This window comes from Palaemon carinicauda, chromosome 40 (assembly GCF_036898095.1).
Source record: "Palaemon carinicauda isolate YSFRI2023 chromosome 40, ASM3689809v2, whole genome shotgun sequence".
Taxonomy (NCBI): domain Eukaryota; kingdom Metazoa; phylum Arthropoda; class Malacostraca; order Decapoda; family Palaemonidae; genus Palaemon; species Palaemon carinicauda.
The window spans coordinates 8,282,738-8,300,237 of NC_090764.1; the positions used below are offsets into that span (position 1 = coordinate 8,282,738).

The window sequence follows — 17,500 nt, forward strand, 5'->3', positions numbered from 1 at the left end:
AGAGACGACTGGCGAAATCTGACCGAGGCCTTTTGCGTCAATAGGCGTAGGAGGAGATGATGAAGATACTTTTTTTTTTTTTTTTAACTAAACATTCTGTACCACTTTATTCGTTGTATGGTCCTTATAATGTCTATATGTTTACTTTGTAATTTTCACTTATTTGCGTGTATAGCTTTTGTCAAGTACCTGACTTTTCATATTTTGGTTTAAGGACAAAAATACTTTTCCGGTGGATTTCGGCGTATTTTGAATAAATCTTTTATCCGTTTTCGGCGCAAATCAATCTTTTTTTCAATTAGATGATTGAGTTAACACCAGAATACTCCTGCACACAGCTCATGCACTTCGTGCAACATGTAGCACTTTAACTTGCCAGAACGAAGGAGCATATAGTAGATCATCTACACTGTTAATGAAAAATGCGTTAAGGGGACGACGGTGAAAATCCTCTCATAAATGTTGCAAGTCATTTATCGTTTTAAAAATTTATATATTGACGTAAAGGAGTGAGTGATATTACGGGCACCAACCGTAAAAGATAACAGCAAAGTAGGGTAAAATTACGGTCGCCTGTATTTAACTGAAATACGGCTGAGAACGGTATATTTTTACGAAGAGTTTCTGATTAAAATTAGTCTTTATATATATATATATATATATATATATATATATATATATATATATATATATATATATATATATATAAATATATATATATATATATATATATATATATATATATATATATATATATATATATATATAAAAGACCTTGATAGGGATAATGTTTAAATACGATCCACGGTTAGATTGTTGTTCTTGTACATTTCCTGGCCATCCACCGTCTTTTGCAATTTTGAAGTCCGTAGACGGTCGGGCAACGACCAATAAGTTATTAGAGAGTATCAGTGGACCAACGTACACGTAAATACACGTAAGTAGAGGCAAGGTCTATAATATTCCATAGACCTTGAGTAGAGGGATGTCTAGTAAGTCGGCTACTAACGACTACCGAGAAAATGAAATGGAAGAAAAATCCCGTTTTCTATACGACTCCAGCTTTTTGAACGTTTGTAAATAATTCAAAAAAAAAAAAAAAAAAACATATGATACGTTTGCTCGGCATATATATGAGGTTAAACATAATGACAATAAAATCATTTATTAATTGAGGCCTGTAATAATTGCTGCTTTAAGTCTTAAGCGAAATAACCAATATGTTAGTGTGCTATTATTATTATTATTATTATTATTATTATTATTATTATTATTATTATTATTATTACAAACTAAGCTACAACCCTAGTTGGAAAAACAAGAAGCTATAAGCTCGAGGCTCCAATAGGGAAAAATACCCCAGTGAGGAAAGGAAATAAGGAAATAGATAAACTACAAGAGAAGTAATAAACGAATATTTTAAGAACAGTAACAACTTTAAATTAGATCTTTCATATATAAACTATAAAAAATTAAACAAAACAAGAAGAGAAATTAGAGAGAATAGTTTGCTCGAGTGTACCCTCAAGCAAGAGAACTTTAACTGAAGACAGTGGAAGGCCATGGTACAGAGGCTATGGCACTACACAAGACCAGAGAATAATGGTTAGATATTTGGAGTGTCCTTCTAGAAGAGCTGCTCACCATAGCTAAAGAGCCTTCCTCTACCCTTGCCAAGAGGAAAGTAGCAAGTGAACAATTGCATTGCAGTAATTAACCCTTTGTGCAAAGAAGACTCTTCGGTATTCCCAATGTTGTCAGGTGTGTGAGGTCAGAGGAGAGGTGTAAAGAGTAGGCCAGACTATTCGGTGGGTGTGTATGTGTGTGTGTTTGTGTGTAGGCAAAGAAAAAGAAAATGAACTATAACCAGAGAGAGAGGGATCCCAATATAGTACTATTTGGCCATCCAAAGGATCCAATAACTCTCTAGCGGCAGTATCTTAACGGGTAGCTGGTACCCTGGCCAACCTACTTCCACAGCTAGATTATCCTTTAGTAATCTTTTGCTTTAACAGAGTAATCTTGAATCTATCGTTAGATTGACCTCTTTATCTTCAAATCATCATCTTTTCAATATTTCTCCAGCACTTGTGATTTATCATTTACAAGTGTAAATGGTATGTTCCTTTGGAAACTTTAAACACTTCTCAGATTGCTTTGAGTGTGAATGGATTTTTAGACATTATTTTCATCAGGAATTGCAATTCATAACTGCAATAACAGAGTTGCAATCATCCTATGTGATAGGTGAGGTGTGACGGGCCATAACTCTTCAGAGAAAATACAATTTGATTTGCAATGGCATTTTAGTTGCAAACTTTTAGGTCTGTATAATTTGGTGGTGGTTACATGTCGGTTAAAGTAATTGTGTCTCTCTGATTAATTAATCGCCAGAGTGTTCTCTTTGGTATGTAAGTTTTAAACTGAGTTTTTGGACTTGCAATTCATGCGAGTTTGACGAAAGTTAAACTGCTGCAGTGGTAGAGAGATGTTATTAGTGCAAAAGTTTTCTCTTTTAAATGCATATTGGTTGATATCCTTCTATTTGATTTCTTTTTCTTTACCGCATTCTCTCTCTCTCTCTCTCTCTCTCTCTCTCTCTCTCTCTCTCTCTCTCTCTCTCTCTCTCTCTCTCTCTCTCTCTGGGTATACCTTTACCCAGTTCCTTACTCTGACATCCGAACCAAAATACCGAATAACACCGAGCATTAACTTGATTTACATAAGGACTAGCATTTTCTCTTGAATTAGATCAAAAGGTTAACCCTCGAAACATACGCAAGACTAGTACACAAAAATACTTTATATAGCCATTCAGAATGCCTCTTCCATATTATCTAGTACTTTAACCTCAAGTCCACTTTTGTCCAAGCAAAAACCAGTTCAAGATTAGGTATGGATTTCTAAAGAGTTAATTAAACCTCCCAATTTATATGGTTAACAGAACGAATTGTAAAATTTTACTGTTCGTTATAATACGTTCCATTTGGCGAGTTTTCATGTCCCTATCAGAAGTTATGAGGCTTGTATTACCCAGTCACGTTTTTATCTAAAACCAATTAGATATATATATACCCACGCCTTGAGACGTTACTGAATAAGTAAGTGGTTCTGTTTCTAGATCGTCCGACCAAACTTTCAAGATTCAATCTACATCATGTTCATAATAGACTTTGCACAGACGAATGAAACACGTGGCAAACGTTCGTCTATAAATAATAACATTTTGATTTCGGCTTAAAACAAATTTGCAATTTGTGAATTTGAACATAAAGCGTAATTGGCTTTAGATAAAAACGTGACTGGGTAATAAAAGCCTCATAACTTCTGATAGTGACATGGAAACTCGCCAAATGGAACGTATTATAACGAACAGTAAAATTTTGCAATTTGCTCTATTAACAGTATAAATTGGGAGTTTTAATTGACTCTTTAGAAATTCATACTTAATCTTCAATTGGTTCTTGCCTGGACAAAAGTTGGACATGAGGCTAAAGCAAAAGACAATATAGTAGAGGCATTCTGAATGGCTATATAAAGTATTTGTGTGTACTATAGTCGATTCTTTTTAGTGAGGCAGATTTGCACCGACTCGCAGAGGTGCCCTTTTAGCTCGGAAAAGTTTCCTGATCGCTGATTGGTCGGACAAGATAATTTTAACCAATCTGAAAGCAGGAAACTTTTCCGAGTTAAAAGGGCACCGCTGCAAGTCGGCGCAAACGCGTCTCATTAAAAAAAATTGAGTATAGTCTTGCGTATGTTGCGAGCGTTAACCTTTTGATCTCATTTAAGAGAAAATGCTAGTCCTTATGTTAATAAAGTTAATGCTCGGTGCTATTCGGTATTTTGGTTTGTATGTCAGAGTAAGGAACTGGGTAATGGTATACAAAAGGCCCACTTTGATGAATTTGGTTACTCCACTGCCAAATAAAAGCACAAATAAGAATACTACATAAAAAGAGACTCTTTAGCTATGATAATCAGCTCTTCTAGAAGAAGGACAATGCAAAATCAAACCATTGTTCTCTAGTCTTGGGTAATGCCTTAGCTTCAGTATCATGGTCTTCCATTGTCTTCGGGAATAGTTCTCTTGTTTTAGGGTACACTCGAGCACACTATTCTATCTTATTTCTCATGCTCTTCTTGTTTTGAAGTATATATATATATATATATATATATATATATATATATATATATATATACATATATATACATATATATACACATATATATATATACATATATATATATATATATATATATATATATATATATATATGCATATATCATCTCCTCCTACGCCTATTAACGCAAAGGGCCTCGGTTACATTTCGCCAGTCGTCTCTATCTTGAGCTTTTAATAAAATACTTCTCCATTCATCATCTCCCACTTCACGCTTTTTAGTCCTCACCCATGTAGGTCTGGGTCTCCCAACTTTGCTAGTTCTTTTTTGAGCCCAGTTAAAAGTTTGGTGAACTGATATCTATTGGGGAGGGCGAAGAGCATGCGCAAACCATTTCCCATCATCATGATTTCATCCACATATGGCACTCGAGTAATCTCTTTTATAGTTTCCTTTCTAATCCTGTCCTTCCATTTAATTCCCAATATCCTTCTGAGGGCTTTGTTCTCAAATCTACTAAATCTATTGGAGATTGTTTCATTGTCATACCACGAAAGTAACACACACACACATATATGATATATATATATATATATATATATATATATATATATATATATATATATATGTATATATATATGCATATTTACATATATATACATATATATGTATATATATACATGTATATATATATATATATATATATATATATATATATATGTATATATATGCATATTTACATATATATACATATATGTATATATATATATATATATATATATATATATATGCATATATATACGTCTATATATATACGTATATAAATATATATATATATATATATATATATATATATATATATTTATATGTGTATATATATGTATATATATATATATATATATATATATATAATTTATATATATATATATATATATATATATATATATACAGTACAGTATATATAATTCCGGTCACGCCTACAGGAGGGCTTTGTTCTCAAATCTGCAAAATTTGTTGGATATTGTTTCAATGTCATACCACGACTTATGTCTATACAGTAACACCGATCTCTCTAAACTAATATATAGCCTGATTTTTATATGTAATTTCAGGCGATTGGATTTCCAAATTTTACTTAACATACCCATTGTCTGATTTCCCTTTTTCAACCTTTCATTAAAATCAAATCTTAAAGAGCCTGTATTAGAGATCATAGTTCCTAAACATCGAAATGAATCCACCGCATTAATCCTTTCTCCTCTGAATGATATTTCATCTCCCATTGCATATTCCGTTCTCATCATCTGTCTTTCTTCCATTTATCTTGAGCCCAACCTCAATTTCAAGCATTCTGGAAAGCAAGATTTGCAACCCTGTGGTGTTCTTCTAATAACCATTTCAGTCCAATCCTTCTCCAGCATCTCTGAGTGTTCTACGCATTACAAAATTCAGGAGGAGGATAAACAACATAGGTGACAACACATTCCCTTGGAGTACTCTGCTGTTCACTGGAAATTCCCTTGAAAGGACTCCAATAACATTAACATTGCACTTGCTCTGTTCATGAACAGACTTAGTCATATTTATATATCTAAGAGGAATTCCATAATAACGCAAGACTCTCCACAAACTTAGCCGGTGCACACTATCAATGGCTTTTTCATAGTCCACAAAAGCCATCAAAAGGAGATTTCTATATTCTACACATTGCTGTACATCATATCTCAAAATGAAATCTTGCTCTTTATTATTATTATTATTATTATTATTATTATTATTATTATTATTATTATTATTATTATTATTATTATTAAAGATAATAGCTTCTGTTCGGCCGAGGAATCGAAAGATAGAAAGAATTGTCATCAACTTTTATCTCTCATTGTAGCTAAATGGTATGTCACTGTCATCCCAGTTTCTTGGACCAGGGTTTGATTCCCCGGCAGACCAGAAGCTATTATCTTTGAGTTGATTCCCCCTTTGGTTTCTGATCCCGAAGTATAGAGAAAATACAGATATTAAGGGATTATATATAATATATGGCTTATTTGAATAATATGTATATATATATATATATATATATATATATATATATATATATATATATATATACAGTATGTATATACAGTATATATGATATATATGTGATATATATGTGTGTACGCATATGAATTTATGTGTTTACGTATTTCCAAATTATGTATATGTGGCCCCCAAACTCTAAAGAAGATATACATACATACATATATATATATATATATATATATATGTGTGTGTGTGTGTGTGTGTGTATATATATATATATATATATATATATATATATATATATATATATATATATATATATATATGTAATCATTAACCAGATAGATATATATATATGCACTGTATATACATAATATGTGATACACATACGAGCATTCATATATTTATATACTTGCCTGTGAACGTTACGAAGTTGGTCAATTTCTCAGAAAGTCAATGCAGAGCCAGACCCGCTCAGATATAAGAGGAGTGCACCCCGTTCCACAGGCAGACGCGTGTTGGACGTGGAACAAGCAAGACAGGTACGGTCAATATCAATGGTTTTACCCGATTTTTTTTTTTAGAGTTTTTCGGAATGTCACACTATGCCTTTGAAGTTCTTTTGATAGACCAATAGTATAGATCTAGAATAAGATTGGGCTCAGTACACTCCCCTGAGGTACCCCTCTGTTTAATGGTTCATTTTATGAATTAAGAGTTTCCAATTTGCACACAGGTTTTTTCTGTCAACCAAGGGTTTTTCGGACTGTTTTCATTGAAGCAATGTCGCGCTTTTCATTCAAGTTTTATATACTTTAGAATTATTTAGTTCAGAACAAGTGTTTTATTTTGATTTAAAAGATAAAAATCCTTTTTTGGGGGGGTCCGTTCATCATTCCATAGTGCATTTTAACGCTAGCCCTTATCAAAATTAAATTAATCGCATAGTAAATGATCTTGTGATGCTTCGTGCAACGTCAGTCGAGTTTTCCTGGTTTAAAAAGAAACTGGTTTATCTGGGCTTTTATTCAAAAGCTGTATTTTGAAAAGTTATATGTTTTACATTATTAGATTCTAAATTTGAGGAGAATTTTCTGTCCAACTAGTCCAGCTATGATACATGGTGTTTCTTCTTAAGAGTCATATTTAAACAATTGTTTAGCATATCCAGATACATATGAATGATTTAAGAAATTTTAGTTTCAAGCCCATCCTCTTAGCGAATCCAAGTCAGTGGGATCAAAACGAAAATAGTTTAGAACCATCTAGCATAAGATTAACGGCCTAACTTAGTTTCAATACAAGACATTTGATTATAAACAATCATTTCAGCGCAGAATTTGGTACAAGTGGTAATTCGTATCTTTTTTGTATGCTATATTTACTCTTTTCAAAAGCAATTTCTTTCAATACCATTTATATACTATACTGGTGGGTCATTTCATTATAAGTTATAAACCACCCAAAGAAGATTCGCTACATCATTACTAATATATTTTAAAGACATTGTGTGTATCGTTAGTTAAGTGATAACTGAAAGACGAAACAAATACAACGAACTTTATTTCAATAGACAGCGAGCTTTTTGTACAAAGGTTTCAGTGTAAGAAGGTCACAAAAATAAACTGGCTCAAACTGGTTCTGTTGACAGAGAGGTGTAGAGCGCGATATACAATAAAAAAAATACATGTTACAATGTATTTGTGAAACACGTGCGATACAATATCCAAGCACGACCTAATTGGGTGTTAGATTGTTTGCTTAAAAGCAATTTTTCATCAGTTAAGCTTAAAACAATTTACCGGCTTTCAAAGGGAATTGATTAACCTAAGACCTACGGGACTTGGATTAGCCATTTACGTGTGAAACCGGAAGAAATTCTCTTTGGAGTTATTTAGTTAATAACTAACTTCAAACAGGTTTTTGCTCGGCCTTGGCTGGCTTCGCTCACGATTTAACTTTATTTCACCGGTCCTCTGCCCTGGCAGGTGACGCGTGAATGTTGTAATACTGTGTGTCACACGATCGTACATAGTTACGACATTTCTTTTTTTTTGTATATAATTGCTTTGTATCTTCGCTCTCCATTCGCTCTGATAGGGACCTGAATAAACGTCTGTTTTCTCACCGTTAACTGTTAACTACACACGCCAGTTGCATGGGCTATTTGGCGTTATTTTAGTACTTAATTAATAGGTCAACGAAGTGATGAAAACTGGTCGAGTCTCGGACATGAATTGACATGTTTGAGGCATTTGCCTTGCAGTGGACTATATATATATATATATATATATATATATATATATATATATATATATATATATATATATATATATATATATATATATACATATATATATATATATATATATATATATATATACATATATATATACATATATATATATATATATATATATATATATATATACATATATATATATACATATATATATATATATATATATATATGTGTGTGTGTGTATTCCATTTCTAGTTCCACTGTCTTGGATTGGAGTTTTCTTGCTTGGGGGTGCACTATGCTATTTTTCCTTGTTGAAGCCCTTGGGCTTATATCATCTTATATGTATAGTATGTATATATGTATATGTATGCATATGTATGTGTGTATATGTATGTATGTGTATATGTATATAAATATGTATATATGGGTTTGGTACGATTGGTCTTACGACGGTTGGTCTAATGTCAATTGGTTCCAAGCGGATAGACCAATTCGTCCAAAGACATTTAGTCTAAAACTGATTCGTCCAACAGTCATATTGGTCTAATATCGATTAGTCTAAAACTGATGTAAAGGCAAAGATAAAAACACGAAAATTTAAATCAGAAACTTGTACTTGTACAATTACATAAAACGGATTTTGAGCGAAGCGAAAAATCTATTTTTGGGTGAGGTAGCCATGTCGTCCTGATGGAAGTTCCTATTAGGTAGCTTTCTAGGGTATATTTGACTACAGTGATATTCCCAGAGAATTTTACCTTAAGGTATCCAGAATTCTAACTCATGGAGCGAATATCCCTAAATAATCTCACAGGGATATCGCATAATATCAGAGGACGTATTCTTGACACGTCACATAGCTATCTTCGCCCCGAACAGTATTAACACTTCGAGGGGGAATAGTGACAAGAATCTGAAACGAGAATGAAAAGAGAGCCGCTCATAAGACATCTCTCCTATTCCGTTTCCAGTGTGTATCTGATGAAGGCGGTAGCGACCTCTTTATTCCTTGTAGCGATATACGAGGTGTTACAGATACTGAACTATAGGGAGGGGTCAACAGGCCCTTTTACAATAAAAGGAAGGGCGGGTCCATCAGGACGACATGGCTACCTCACCCAAAAATAGATTTTTCGCTTCGCTCAAAATCCTTTTTTTGGGCTCAGGCCATGTTGTCCTGATGGAAATTTATCAGAGCATTACTGTATTTGTGGATTCTCAATCAGTGCCGTACTCTCAAGAAAGTATTTTCCTGTTCCGTCTAGACCTAGAGACCTATGATGTTACCGTCATACATCATTTCATCTAAGCATGAACTATGTTAGTGCTTCCTGCCCCCTACAGGGAAGAGTCGTACTAGACTCTGGAAAAAGTCTCGAGGAGTACATAAAGATTTATAGATGACAAAATGACAAGCTTGTATAGTGGTCTCGCCCTATATAATATAAAGCAAAGTTTGTATAAGAGTCACCAATGTCAGGATGAATTTGTGACACCTTCCCCAAGGTGACTACTCTTATAAACTATTGGATAATGGTTGTATCTGCATAGAATCAAATTTTGCCTTTTTGCCACCAACCCGGTAGGGTACCACGTCAACCCTTCCAAGGAAGGGTTAGAGTGAGTGGACTTTTGCTTGAATCAGGGAACAGTCTCGAAAGACATACCATGATAAAAATATCCATATTTTAATCTTAATGCTCAGTACATTTCTAATAAAAGGAGTGTGGGCGAAAAAGACGCAGGGTTTACTATGAACTAGTTTATTAAGATTTAATAAACGAACATATCAGATCAACATTTATAAAATTTATAAAATGTGGATGATATGCGTAAAACCATAAAGAAAAACAGTCAACAGAAGATTTGCCACTTCAATTGAATTATTAATAATAATGATATAGTCTGTATACTGTTTACATACACTGGCGTAAAAAACGCTTGGCGCAAGTGTCCGTATTATGCTATAGATTACCGACGTCAATGGAACAGTTCGTAAGGACACTTTTGTGGCCTACCGCTCAGCGTGTAGTAACATACAGTGACTACACGCGCACCCTCTTAATTAATCGTCCCAAATTAATTACACTGTTCCTCGCAGACTTAAAACAGAAGGTTAAAGAATTCTACCTGCTGCTACCACAGATCTCATAAGTTGCTCCACTTGCTTCGCATAGTGCATAAAGAACGCCTTGGATGACTACCAGCCGGTGTGCAAACAAGGATGTTCAAAGTCCATATAATTAAAGAAATTTTATGGAAGAGGCAACTTTCCTCGGATCATGACTAACGGGTGTACTGTCTGGATCCGTTCTGTGAATAACACGGGTGAATTTCGCCCTTAGTTATAGATAACTTTGAACCCAGGGTTTCTCTTCTGAACAGCTGTCCTCCCATAAAGTCTGAAGTTCAATGAAGATAGACCTTTAGGCACTCCACTGGACATAGAGATGCATCTTCCTCCAGAGGGCAGATTCTCTAGGGACCCCACCTATTGGTGGGTAGCTTGTTCCTGGTAAGAAACATTGGGTCTGGAAATAGATTAAGTTCTCCCTCCAAGAACTGGACGTGGCCTTCCTCTCTAGAGAGAGCCACTATTCACTAACTCTGGCCCCCAAGGCGAGTACAAACAGAAATATGACTTAAATTCAAAACCTTCTAAGCTCATTCCTCATTGTTCATTATTTATACACAATGAGGAATCATATCTAATGACCAAGCAAATGGTCTTTGGAAGCGCTGAAGGGCTAGTTCATTAAAAACGTCGTTAGAAAGGTCGACCTGTAAGTCATATGGTATCTGACTTGTCAAGGCAGGCTTGAACAATAGAATTGTGTAGGCTGCTAAACCTTGCTCATGAAGGTGAAGGAAGAAAGATAAATAGGAATCTGCCGGGATTTCTTTCGGTTTCTTCGCCTTGACAAAAGATAGCTATTTCTTCCCTGAAGACTCATAATGTCTTCTGGTTTCCCCCAAAAGTCTAAATAGGCTTTTAAACACCGAATCTTTTTCTCATCGTTAAGGAGAGAAAATCATGAGATGTAGGTTCCGTGTTTTCTGTGCTGGAGCGAAGACAGTCGACTTCTGTACTCGCTGAGACAGGGATGGATCCGGTAGCGGTACAAATTTTAATCGTAGTTCCAATGCCAGAGGGAACCACACGCTATTTGGCCACTTGTGGGTCACTATTGCTGCTTTCCCATTGAAGGATCTCAGCTTATCAAGGACCTTCAAAAGGAGGTTGTGCGGAGGGAACAGATAGATACTGGACCATCTGTTCCAGTCCAGGGACATAGCGTCCACTGCCTCCGCTAACGGATCCTCGTAAGGGGACACGTAACGAACTATTTTTTTGTTGTCTTTCGTCGCAAAGAGGTCTATATGAAGCTCTGGGACTTGACTCGAGATGAAGGAGAACGATCCTGCGTCAAGGGACCATTCTGACTCTATAGGTGTAAACCTAGATAGAGCGTTTGCTGTCACATTGCAGAACCCTTGAATGTGAACTGCTGAAAGGTGCCATTTCTTCCTTTCCGCCAAACAGAATATGGCCAACATCACTTGGTTGATTTGAGGTGACCTCGACTCTTGTTGATTCAGGCATCTCACTACCACCTCGCTATCTAGAACCAGTCTTATGTGGGTCGAGTGGCGAGGAGAAACTTTCTTCAGTGTCAGAAGTACTGCCATGGCTTCTAGAAAGTTGATGTGAAATGACTTGAAAAGATTGGACCAAGCTCCTTGGACTCTCATCTGATGAGAGTGGCCTCCCCAGCCTTCCTTTGAAGCGTCTGTGTGGATAGTTACTGACGGGGGAGGAGGTTGAAGAAGTATTGATTTCTTCAATTGCTTGGCATTGGACTCCGGCTTGAGAAGCGTTCGCAGTCGAGTCGGTAGTGGTCTTATTAGATCTCTTTGCGCATTTGATGCGTATTTTCTCCAGACTCCTGTTGCATCCTTAAGCTGTGCTCTTAGCACTGGATCTGTTATTGAAGCAAACTATAAAGAGCCCAGCACTCTCTCCTGTTCGCGTCTTGATATCCGTTTGGATTTCAGTAGTCTCTTGACAGATCCTGCTATTTCTTTCCTCTTCTTACTAGGAATGGAAAGCCGATGTGACTCCAAATTCCAGTGGATTCCCAACCACTGAAATTTTTGAGCTGGAGAAAGACGAGACTTTTTGAAGTTGATCTTGAATCCCAGATGTTCCAGGAACTGGATCACTATCTTAGAAGCTTGCATGCATTCTGTCCTGGATGCTGCCCACACCAGCCAGTCGTCCAAGTAGGCTACTACTTGGACCCCCATTAGGCGTAATTGATGGACGGCTGCTTTCGCGAGCTTCGTGAAAATCCATGGGGCTATGTTTAGCCCGAAAGGCATGATTCTGAAGGCGTAAAGTTATCAATGTAACTTGAAGCCTAGGTAGGGGGAGAGGTGACGATTAATTGGAACGTGCCAATAAGCGTCAAACAAGTCTATAGAAACAGCATATGCCCTTTTTGGGCAGTAGGGTCCTTATGTGTTGAAGTGTGAGCATTCTGAACTTGTAGTTCACTATGAACTTGTTGAGTGGGGACAAGTCTAGAATGACTCTGAGTTTTCTGAGTCCTTCTTTGGAACACAAAACAGCCTTCCTTGGAATTTGATGGACTTAATCTTCCGGATTACTCTTTTGTCTAAGAGCTCTCGGACATATTCTTCCAGAGTGGGGGTTGAGTGTTGGAAGAATTGAGGAAATTGAGGTGGAGGACTGCTCCAGCTCCAACATAGTCCATTCTTATTTAGGCTGTGGGCCCAGGGATCGAAGATCCAGCGATCCCTAAAAAGCTGTAGTCTTCCTCCTACTGGAAGTACCTACTTCTGCTGTTGTGGACCTGAGGCCTTGCCTCCTTGACCGCATCCTCCCCTGGATCCCCTTCCTCTTGAAGGGCGTCTTGAAGAACCTCTAGCTGTTCCTCTGGCTCTTGAACGAAAGGAAAAAGTCTGCCTCTCGGAGGCTGGGTTAAGAACTGGCGTCTGTGTCGCCGTTTGTTGAAGTACCAGCTGGTACGTGGTTGGAGGTTGTGCCACTATCTGAAGCACCGCGGTCACAGGAAGTTGTTGTTGATGTTGCTGTCGGTAGGGTTTAGCCGGCCGAGAGGATGACCTAGGCCTTTTTGTCTTCCTCTTGGGTTGGGGACCCTCATCCGGAGAAGACTTTCTCTTAAGATCTAGGTCCCTCTTTTTGAGAAGGTTCACTGTGGCGGCCTTGTCTACTACCTCTTTAACCACTTCATTGGGAAAGAGGTCTTTACCCCAAATATGAGAGAAGATCAGTTTCCTCGGTTCGTGCCTCACCGCAGCCGAGGCAAACACGAACTCTCCACAGGCTCTCCTAGCTTTAATAAAGCTATAGAAATCCTTCGAAATTGTGGCCAGATGGGTTTTGGCCACAACCATGAACATGTCCTGGTTCTTGGGGTCACTTGCCATCGTTTCTAGTGTCTTTTGCAACGACATCGATGCCGCAAGTCTTTCCTTTGTCTCTTGCTCTCTATGCAAGAGAACCTCCGACAGTTTTGGAAGCGCTTCACCGAACTGGCGTTCAGCAATATCAGCTTCCAGCTTCCCGACTGAGAAGGTAAGGCGTACGTCCTTCCAGTCTTCTTAGTCCAAGGGTAAGGTCAGAGATAACGGCTTGCACTCCTCCAAGGAGGGGCATGGTTTCCCTGCCTCCACCGCTTTTAAGGCAGCCTTATATCCCTTTTCCAAGAAGGGAAAGGCTCTGGTAGGAGAGGCCACTAAGGAGGGAAGCTTCTTACTCAAGGCGGGCACCTTTGAGTTAGTGAAGCCCCTCTCTTTCATCGAGCTCGCTAGTAACGTATGAGCTTTACTATAGTCAAAAACTATGACCTCCTTCGGCTCCGTCTCCTCCTTTAAGGCTGGCTCCTTCCTAAGACGGACATAGCAGTCCGGATAAGAATCTTTGTTGGGCCAAAATTCCACTTCTTCCAGGGGAATTGCTCCCAACTTTTCTGAGATCACGATCTTTCCGGTTGTCATTGGCATGTGTTCGGCATGCCTCCAAGGATTGGTATCCGAGCACAAAGAAAGATCCTTCACACTGAGCCGCTTCTGGGGCCCACGTGATGCTGCAAGTCTACGTATCTCTAGTTTCATTGCAGCTTCCTTCTCATCATTCTTCCTTTGAATTTGTTGGATCATCTCAACAATGGAAGAAAGAGTCCTTCCCAGTTCATATGGGATGGCAGACGATGTAGAAGGAACAGGTTCTGGGTCCGGAACCGACGTAACCGACACTTCGTCGATTTCTTGCTCTTCTACTTGAGGAGCCTGGAACAGCTCCTCCTCCTGACCTTCTCCTAGAAGGTCCTTCTCAGTAAAATCCGACACCTCCTACATCCTATCGTTCAATTGGATGTCTTGAAGGGCGGCTGAGACTTCAGAATCTACCAGATTCTGGGCAATTGGTATCTCCACCTGAGGCTGGGGGATGATTGCATCAGCCGATGCTTTAGGGAAAAGGTAGGCCCTCATCTTCTCATTTGGAAGGTAGGGACCTGAGGTGTTTTTCTGAAAACCCTTCACCCAGGATCGTAACGTTTCCCTGGCAGCATCCCTTGACTCCGTTGACTTAGGGTCGTCAAAAGCCTCGGTAATCAGGTTAGAACAAACTGTACAAACCTGAGGGTCCCATTAGCGGAGATCACCTCTGGGGACATTACAGAACACACTCCCGCACTTCGGATGGTCCTCCTGTAAAGAGAAGAAAAATCCATGAGTATCAAGTGAAGGCTTTCACTTATATTGAGACATTTAGCTTATATAGAAAAGCTATAAAAGTTAGAAGGAAAGACACATACTTGTATTTCCTGTCCAGTCAATTGCTGAAACCTCCCGAGATATTAAAACTAAGGTTAATCAACCAAGAGACGATATGCATATATATATATATATATATATATATATATGTATATATATATATATATATATATATATATATATATATATATATATATTTATTTATATATATATATATATATATATATATATATATATATACATATGTGTGTATATATGTGCATATATATGTACGGATGTATATATGTATGTATGTATATATGTATGTATATATATATATATATATATATATATATATATATATGTATATATATATATGTATGTATGTATGTATACATGTATATATATATATATATATATATATATATATATATATATATATATATATATATATATATCTGTATGGATCACCGTGGTGGGTAGAAGCTAAGTTCTAGCAGAGATTGCCTGCGAGGTGTATCAGGGACGGAGACCACTCAGTTCCTTGGTTAAAGGGGTAATGGGAGACCCCTTATAGATCTAGGTTCCGGCAACTGACCGTGCCAAGACACACAGAGTATGCTGGAAAATTGTAATGTGCAAGAAGACAGCACAGCCACTAGTAGAATGGTAAGACAATACCTATATATAGAAGTGGCTAAGCCATCTGGCTGCAGTGTAGGACTGTCGGCATGTTGTCGACAGGTAGTAGAAGGGGTGCAAGTCCCTTGGTGCCTCCGGAGGGCGCCGGCAGGCCGGCGGCACGCCAGAGGCCGCTCCAGCAGGGTGTAAGGCATTAAGACAGACACATTGAGAATCTAAGCATAATACCAACTTGGCGACCGCCGGCACAGCGGTGGAACACCGGCGGGAGGCGGCGGCTCCGGCAGCCGAAGGCTGAGGGCTTAGTGATCAGTTCATAAGATAATGAAGTATATGGTAGTATACCCAGACCGCCGGCAATCAATGCCGGCACGCCGGAGGCTGGCCCGAAGGTCAGACAACCGAAACTAGGTAAGGGAGGGGTGGATCATCGGTTGTATGCCGACGGAAGGCGGCAGCCCCCCAGCACACGGAAGGCTGACGACTTAGAGGAGGGAGGATATCTTATGAGAGAGAGTCACCAAAGTGTAGGGTGGTATCGCCGGCAGTAGAGGCGGCAAGGGACCGGCACCAGGGTAGATAGAGAGACAGATAAGGAGGGATTGGAGGGGTAAGACCACATACCCCTCCGGCATCCCTCCAGAGAGAGTGTACACATGATAGGAGAAGATCCTCCTAGCATCCAATGGCAGGGGGCCGGCAGCCGGCCGGGTGCCAGGGTAACCCAAGGGAGGGTTAGAGTACACTCAAGAGGGGGAACCCCCTGTTGGACAAATCGCTGCCAGTGGCTACCCCCATAGAATGCTATGAAGGGTATGTGTACCAGAGCAGCCTGCTCAACAGGAGATCAAGATAGCCCTATCACTCCACCCAAGGGAGGAGTTGTAGGACTAGGGACAGATGTGTACAGCCAAGCCTATGTATGGGCTAGCCTACACCAAAGGGATAGGTGGGGAGGGAGAAGAAGAGGGGCCACCAAGGAAAGGGAGGAGGTTCCCTAGCCCAGGGTAGATAACCAGAATGAGAACGGTGCAAGAGTACCGTCTCAAACTATAAAAGTACAGAACTAGGCCCCCCCCCCAAGGCCTAACCTAGATAAGGAGTGTTAATTCCCATGCTAGGTAGGCTGAAAGACACATCGCAAGTTGCAGGGAAGGGTAAGTAACCTAACCATAAGCAACTGAGGAAGGACAGAGCCGTTCCTCTTTCTCGGTCGCAACCCTAAGGGGGGATCATTCCCTTAAGGTAGACAGAGAAGCGATAAATACTCTGATTGTGGACAAGATTCTCCTATATAGAAGGGGAAGCTTGGCCACGCAGAGGGAATGCCCGTAGGCAGGGTTCCTACATTTAGGTTAGGTTAGAAAGGAACGCAATCAAACCGATCCCCTATATGGTCCCTGAAGGCGAAAAACACTTGCATCACAGATAGCAGTATGATAAATAATGCCACTATCTTCATAACTTAACCTAGGATCACTGGAATATATCATGCATGAACACAAGTGCTAGGCAATCTAGCCTAGGGGCTAAGCTAGCGATCTAGTATGGGGTCGAACGATGACCGGATAATAGAGCGTTAAAACACGATATATGAAGTTCCTAGCTATGAAGACTAAATAACTAACAATATCAATTAGTTAAGAGGCCGGAAAAAGCT

General features: G+C 38.5%; 1 protein-coding gene across 1 annotated transcript in view; it reads left to right on the forward strand.

The window, feature by feature from the left end:
- LOC137631986 (uncharacterized) overlaps positions 1 to 17,500 on the forward strand; it is a 51,007-nt gene that overhangs the window by 20,429 nt on the left and 13,078 nt on the right. The gene's annotated exons all lie outside the window — the stretch shown is intronic.